Below are 8,446 nucleotides of genomic sequence, written 5' to 3'. Positions count from 1 at the left end.
GAAAACCTCCCTGAGGTGCCTTTGGATGAATAAGAAATAAAAACAAAGGGTGTATCTAAAAGTGAAAACCTGGAAAAGGCACTTGATGATGAGGGATTTAACCTCCCTACCATTGGTTACCTTCCATAGGACAAATCAAATTTGTTGATAGAAGAAATAGACATCATCAACTTGGGCATCGAGGTCATTCCAAAAAATGTGCTCATTGCCAAATCCCTCACAGAAATCAAGAAACAAGACTTCATCAACTTCTTGACAGAGGTAAAAATCAATTTTGCATGGTCCTATTCCAATATACTAGGGTTGGACCCTATCTTGGTGGTTCACAATCTTGTTGTCCACCTAGATGCAAAACCTATAAAATAAAAATTGCGCAAAATGCACCCACATATTGCACTCCTGGTCAAGGCGGAACTCCAAAAGTTGTTAGATGTAGAATTTATCAAACCAATAGATTATGTTGAATGGGTCTCCAACATTGTACCTATCAGCAAACCTGCTGGGGGCATCCACATCTGCACAGATTTTTGAGATCTAAATATAGCTTGTTCTAAAGATGATTTCCCCTCCCCAATATAGACATGATCATGGACCTTACAGTAGGACATGAAATGTTATCACTAATGGATGGGTTTTCTGGATACAACCAAATCAGGATAGCAGATGAGGATCAACATAAAACCACATTCACAATACCATGGGGTACCTTCTGTTATCGGGTCATGTCTTTTGGCCTTAAAAATGATGGAGCTACGTATCAATGGGCAATGACAATAATTTTTCATGACCTCTTGCACAAAATTATGGAGGACTACATGGATGATTTGCTAGGAAAATCCAAGACAAGACAAGAACACATCCCCATTCTAAAACAGATCTTTGAAAGATTGGAAAAATACAAGCTACACCTAAATCCCAAAAAGTGTGTGTTTGGCATCACATCAGGAAAACTACTGGGATTCATTGTTTCCCACAGAGGCATCAAGGTTGAACCCGCAAAGGTAAAAGCTATTATGGAAATGCCTCCACCAAAAACTCTCAGACAACTGTGCAGTCTCTAGGGAAAACTCCAATCTGTCAGGCATTTCATTTCACAGCTAGCAGACAAATGCCATCCATTTGCACACCTATTGCATAAAGACACAAAATTTAAATGGGATTGCCTATGTCAAAAGGCCTTTGAGAAATTAAAAGAATATCTAGCATCACCTCTCGTATTGATGCCTCCTGCTTCTGGAAAACCCCTTATTTTGTATATATGTGCTACTGCAGTGGCATTGGGGGCATTATTGGCACAAATAGATGATCAAAGGAAGGAACACACCATTTACTACATCAATTGGACGTTGGTAGGATATGAACTCAATTACACCCCCATTGAAAGAGCATGTTTGGCATTAGTGTTCAGCACACAGAAACTATGACACTATATGCTAAATAATAAGACAAAATTAATTACTAAAATTGATTCACTTAAATATCTCTTGTCCAAAGCTACTCTCACTGGCAGAACCACCAAATGGGTCATGCTCTTAAGTGAGTTTGACATTGAATATGTGGACAAAAAGGAAATCAAAGGACAAGTCATTGCAGATCAGTTGGTTGAAGCTCCACTTCTAAGTGACCATCCTCTTCTCATAGAATTACCAGATGAGTTCATTATGACTGTTACCACATCCTTCATATGGAAATTGTATTTTGATGGCTCCTACACTCAAAATGGATTGGGGGTAGGAATATTATTGGTCAAACCTCAAGGAGATGGCATCCCCAAATCCTACAAGATAGCCTTTGCATGTACTAATAGCATAGCAGAATATGAGGCCCTCATCATAGGTTTACGCTTGGCTATCCACTGAAAAATAAAGGAATTACAAGTCTATGGCAATTCCCAACTCATCATAAAACAAGTCAATGATGAATACCAAACAAAAGATGATAAACTCCTTCCCTACCATACCATGGTTGAAGATCTTAAGCAACATTTCATGGAAATCAAGTTTGACCAAATCCCACAAACAAACAACAGGATTGCAGATGCAATGGCCACCATTGGCTCCCTCCTTCAAATGCTAGCACACAGTCAGAAGTGCAAGTTCTTGGTCGAGCAATTGTTTATACTGGCATATGACCTACTAGAGTCTAAAATGGTGTGTGTTCTTGTTGGTCCCGAGTCCCCTTGGTACCAAGAAACCTTCGCTTTCCTCAAAGACAACACCATTCCCCCACACCTCACCAAAACCCAACAACAAACCTTCATCCGCCAATGTGCCCATTACACCATCCTTGCAGACACCTTGTTCAGAAGGCATTTTGATGGTTCCCTCCTAAGGTGTTTAGATAAGCAAGAAGCAGAATGGGCATTACGCGAAGTACACAAGGGTATCTATGGGGCACACTCAAGTGGACTCACATTGGCTAAAAAACTTTTGAGAACAGGATACTATTGGCCTAAAATGGAAGAAGATGCATACAATTATGTGAAGAAATGCATCCCTTGCCAGTAGCATGGCGGCAAGATTCATGCACCGTCACAAGAATTGTAGCCATTCATTACACAATGGCCCTTCTCAGAGTGGGGGCTCGATCTCATTGGGAAAATCCACCCTTCATCTTCCAATGGACATAAATTCATTATCACCACCACCGAATAATTCACCAAGTGGGTAGAGGCTATCCCTCTTACTTTCACCACTGACAAGCAAATATCCAATTTCATCTTGAACTACCTAATCTACTGATATGGCATCCCAAAAGTTATCATCATAGATAATGGTAAACAATTTAAGAACCAAGATGTCAAAGAACTCTGCCAAAAATTCAACATCCAACACCACTTCTCCACTCCATATTACCCCCAAGGCAATGGCCAAGCTGAGGCTTCTAATAAAACCCTAATAAAAATCCTCAAAAAGACAGTCAATGAAGCGGGCTGTGATTGGTACCTCCAAATTCATCCTGCATTGTGGGCCTACCGCACCTTGATCTACACCCCCATAGGTGCCACTCCTTATTCCCTAGTATTTTATTTCGAAGCCATCCTTCCCCTTAAGATCGAGATCCCATCTCTAAGGGTATCGCTACAAAACATCCTACTAGAGGAAGAATACAGAATTGCCTGCTTACAAGAGCTAGAATTGTTAGATGAAAGGTGCCTCAAGGCCTTGAATCATCTCTGGGTGTATCAAAATCATCTGCACATGAGTTATCATAAAAAAGTCAGAACTCGAGAATTCCAAGTTGGTGATCTTGCCCTCATGGAGAATTAGAAAAATCTACTAGAAAGAGAAAAGAAAGGCAAGTTCGAGCCTAATTGGCTTGGACCATATGTAATCACAGCGAAATATGGATCAGGAACTTATCAGTTGGCTACTCCTAAAGGTGATCCTTTGGATGATCCAATGAATATCATGCACCTCAAAATATTTTTTGCTTAGTCCTCAGAAAGTCTTAAATGGTCAAAAAAAAAAAAAAATCAAGAATTTTTTTTTAAAAAATAAGAAAAAGAAAGAAAAACAATTCGTCCATTAGTGAAAACCACTTGGTGGCACTATGGACAAGTACCTTGGTGAAAACCTCTATGCAGATGCCAAGGTAAATAACTGGATCCACTATCTATCATGTCGATACTACAATTATCTGCCATCCAGCCCACCCATGCGCAACATTCCTTCTTTTCCGCCTCCCAATAAAACATGTGTATGATGATGAGTCTTCACCCAAGTCATGAACAAGGAATGTCCCATTGAAACTGAGACTTTATGCCTCTATGTGTAAGCTTCAAGAAGTCTTGAGAAACAATCCCAAGTCCATCCTAGCTCTACTCTTGGCAAGAGGTATCATGTGGTTGCAAGGAAGAGACTTGTTAGAATTTGTTAGATCTTTTCATATAGGATTGCATCTTTTTCCCTACGACTGACACTATTTACGACTACCTGGGATCTTCCATATCTAGGTACGTTATGATAGGTGCATACTGGGGCATATTTCATGGTATGGCATGTTTTGGATCCTTCTTGTATAAATCAGTGACCTGGTACTAGTGTTTATCAACACTTACCTTCTCGTGTACAAGAGGTATCGGTGTGTTTGAGGGTTTCCTTGCACAAAACCACAATTTTGTATTAGTGTTTTTTTAACACTTGCATTGTTGTGTGCAAGAAATTCCCATTTGTCTATAGAGTCAGTCCATGCCTTGCGTTTCTCATGGCATCCTAATTTCTATAATCAATGGTGCAAGTCACTTAGGGCAACATCAAACTAGGTTGGCTCTCCATATTTGTTGTGCACAAAATCTCACCATCATTCCATCAAATCCTAAACTCAATAATCCCATGGAGTTCTCAATTGCCCCCATTTTCCTCTGTGATCTTGCATCTCTTATTCTTCTTTCCAAATACCTCATGACTACTTCATATATCTTCCTCATTTATCCCTTCCACCCTAATTTTTCTTCCTCTATTTTTTTTTCCTCACATAATCAATTCTAATTCTGATTCATGTCTTATACAGGATGTATCCTTCCTAAAACCAAATGCTCTAATCATGTCTTATATAGGATGAATCCTTCCTGAAACTAGACATTGTGATCTGATCATGTCTTATAGAGGATGAATCCTTCCTAAAACCAGACGTTGTGATCAGTCATTTCTTATACAAGATGTATCCTTCCTGAAACCAGACACTCTGATCATGTCTTATACAGGATGTATCCTTCCTCAAACCAGACACTTCGATCATGTCTTATACTAGGATGAATCCTTCCTAAAACTAGACGTTGTGATCTAATCATGTCTTATACAGGATGAATCCTTCTTGAAACCAAACGTTGTGATCGATCATGTCTTATATAGGATGAATCCTTCCTGAAACCAGATGTTGTGATCTGATCATGTCTTATATAGGATGAATCCTTCCTAAAACTAGACATTGTGATCAGTCATGTCTTATATAGGATGTATCCTTCCTGAAACCAGACACTCCGATCATGTCTTATACAAGATGAATCCTTCCTAAAACTAGACATTGTGATCAATCATGTCTTATATAGGATGTATCCTTCTTGAAACCAGACACTCCAATCATGTCTTATATAGGATGAATCCTTCTTGAAACTTGATATTGTGATCAATCATGTCTTATATAGGATGAATCCTTCCTAAAACCAGACACTTTGATCATCTTTGTCTTATACAGGATGAATTCTTCTTGAAACCAGACTGAATCTAGCTCTTATCAATCGAATCAAATCAAATCTATCAGGATATCAATTTTGCAAAAATCCAAAGATCAAATACCTCAATTGATCTCTTGAGGGGGCATCACCATATCATAATCTATAAATCAAGAGTCGGGGCATCCTATCAAACCAATATCAACATCAAAACAAGATTATTCTTTGAATCAATGTGTCATCACACCTCGCTTCAAAGAGTGGCAAAATGTAGACACTTAAAAATAATTATTTTAATTATTTTTAATTCCTCGCATAATTAATTAATTAATTATCTTAATTCAAATTCCTCTCAATATTAATTAAACATAATTAATATTGTCACTGTAGCATATGATTGATTTATTTAATAAATCAATCCCTTTCTTTATTCTTCTAAAAAAAATCAAATCCTCACAAATCTTCCTCTTAGCTAATTAATTTCAATTAATTAGTTAACCTACATGATTCCTACAAATCATCTTCTTAATTCATTCTTCTAGAAACTCCCTAAACTCAGTTAACATTATTCTTCTAATTTTTTATTCCCTCCTCTCATTCTCTCTCCTAGTCAAATTCTCCTACAAATATTAATCCCACCTAACATTTCCTCTAATCCCCCTCCTAATGAGTCATTAATGGGTAATCATCATGATTAGCCACAAAGTCAACTCTTTGTCCTTTTCATCCAGCCACTAGCTTTAAATGCTCTTTTCCTAGGTGAATGTAAGATTGTTGAAATCACACATTCCTCTAGACCTCCCCTCTCCCAAGGAATTTTAATCCCACAAATATTAATCCCACCTAAGATTTCCTCTAATCCCCCTCCTAATGAGTCATTAATGGGTAATCATCATGATTAGCCACAAAGTCAACTCTTTGTCCTTTTCATCCAGCCACTAGCTTTAAATGCTCTTTTCCTAGGTGAATGTAAGATTGTTGAAATCACACATTCCTCTAGACCTCCCCTCTCCCAAGGAATTTTTAATTCCTTTTTATTCCTCCAATCCCCATGATATCCTTTTTTGGAGAATTTTTAATTCTTCCAATGCATCTTGTGGAGTGTGGAGATACGAAATGCCTTTAAGGCATATTTCTTGGTCTCCACACCCTCTCTTGGACCTTGTGTGAGCTCACAAGTAAATATTAGCCCTTCATCTCAAATTCATCCTAGCCATCCATTTTCCTCTCCTCTTCCTATAAAATAGAGCTCCATCCCTTCATTCAAAACATCTTGAAATCCAGTAAGCTTATGTTTCCCTTTTGAGCCCAGGAAATCATCTTGGTAACTTGATCATCTCATCCTTATCATTTTTCAAATCCATTCCATTTGTGCACAACATTGGAGAGCCATCCACATCCAGCAATCAAAGGAGCACATCAAGTGGAGCATTATCAAGGGGCTCCTTCACTTCATCAAGCTCAATCCAAAGGAGAAGGTAAAATAGCAAGGTGAAATGGTCTTTTAACATTTTGCATGTTTATTTCATTATGTTTTGATCATTTGACCTTAAAATCTGTTTTCCCCTCTTCACTTACTATTTTAGAATCTCCCATACCAAATTTCTTCAACAATTCCTTAGCATATTTAGTTTGACAGATAAATATACCTTTGTCAATTTGAGCAATCTGTAAACCTAAGAAAAATTTCATCTCACCAATCATAGACATCTCAAATTCTTTCTCCATATTCTTAGAAAATTCTATGCATAATTTATCTTCACCTCCAAAAATAATGTCATGAACAAATACTTCAATAATCAATATATCATCATCAATGATCTGATAATATAAATTGTTGTCAGCACCACCCTTTGTAAAACAAAGCTTCAAAAGATATTTATCCAACCTTGCATACCAACCTCTAGGTTCTTATTTAAATCCATATAAAGCTTTCCTTAACTTGCAAACCATGTTTGTATCATTGGATAGTAAAAAACCATCAGGTTGCTAAATATAAACTTCCTCATCAAGATCGCCATTCAGAAATGAACATTTAACATCCATCTGATAAACCTTGTAGTTTTAATAAGAAGCATAGGCAAGAAATAATCTTAAAACTTCAATCCTAGCTACAGGTACAAAAGTCTCTCCATAATAAATTCCTTCCTTCTAAGAATATCCTTTACAAACCAATCTAGCCCTATTCCTTATAACTTGACCATCTTAATTCAATTTATTCCTAAAAACCCATTTAGTTCCAATAAAATTCTTATTTTTAGGCTAGGGAGCCAAAGTCCATGTGTTATTTTTCTCAATTTGATCTAATTCTTCTTCCATACCTTTCAACCAATATTCATCTTTACATTCCTCAATTACTGATACCGGTTCAAAATGTGAAATTAAACATACCTCTTTAGTTGCCAATCTTCTTCTTGTCATTACTCCATTGCTCTTATCCCCAATGATCTGATCTTTAGAATGATTTAATCTCACATACATAGGAGTCCTCTGACTCACTGGTCCTCTTCCCTGTTCATTAGTTACAATACAATTCTCTAATACTACCAGAGTAATTGGTTCAACACTCTATTTTGATAAAGGTGCTACCAGTTCAGATATAATCATTTCTACTGTTAGTTCCTTCTCATAAACTTTGACTTGACTTTTCTTCAACTCATCTAAGTTGACATTATCACTCTCCATTATTCTCTGCAATCTCTTGTTATAACATCTATATACTTTCCTTTCATTAGAATAACCAAGAAATATGCCTTGATCACATCTAGGATCAAATTTTCCAATGATATCATCTCTCCTGATATAACATTTACTACCAAATTTTTTGAAATACTTAATTGTAGGTGTATAGCCAAATTATAATTCATAAGGTCTCTTACCTATTTTTCCTTTGATATATACTCTATTGAATGTATAAACCATTGTGCTCACCGCTTCTCTCTAGTAGATATAAGCTAGACTAGATTCCATCATCGTTGTTCTAGTAGCATCCAAAATAGTTCTATTGTTTCTTTCCACAACTCCATTCTGCTGAGGTGTCCGAGGAGCAAAAAATTGTATTCTTATACCATGCTTCTCACAAAAGTTATTAACCTCACCGGGTATGAATTATCCACCATGATCTGACCTCAAACATTTAATTTTCAATCTTGTCTTAGTTTCCACTTTACCCTTAAAGATTTTAAACTTTTCAAATGCTTCAGATTTTTCTTTCAAAAAGGTAACCCACATCATTCTAGAATAATCATCAATGATTAGCATGAAATATCTATC

The sequence above is a fragment of the Cryptomeria japonica genome, chromosome 8 (genome assembly GCF_030272615.1).
Source record: "Cryptomeria japonica chromosome 8, Sugi_1.0, whole genome shotgun sequence".
Classification (NCBI taxonomy): Eukaryota; Viridiplantae; Streptophyta; class Pinopsida; order Cupressales; family Cupressaceae; genus Cryptomeria; species Cryptomeria japonica.
Note: the sequence above shows the minus strand (reverse complement) of the source record.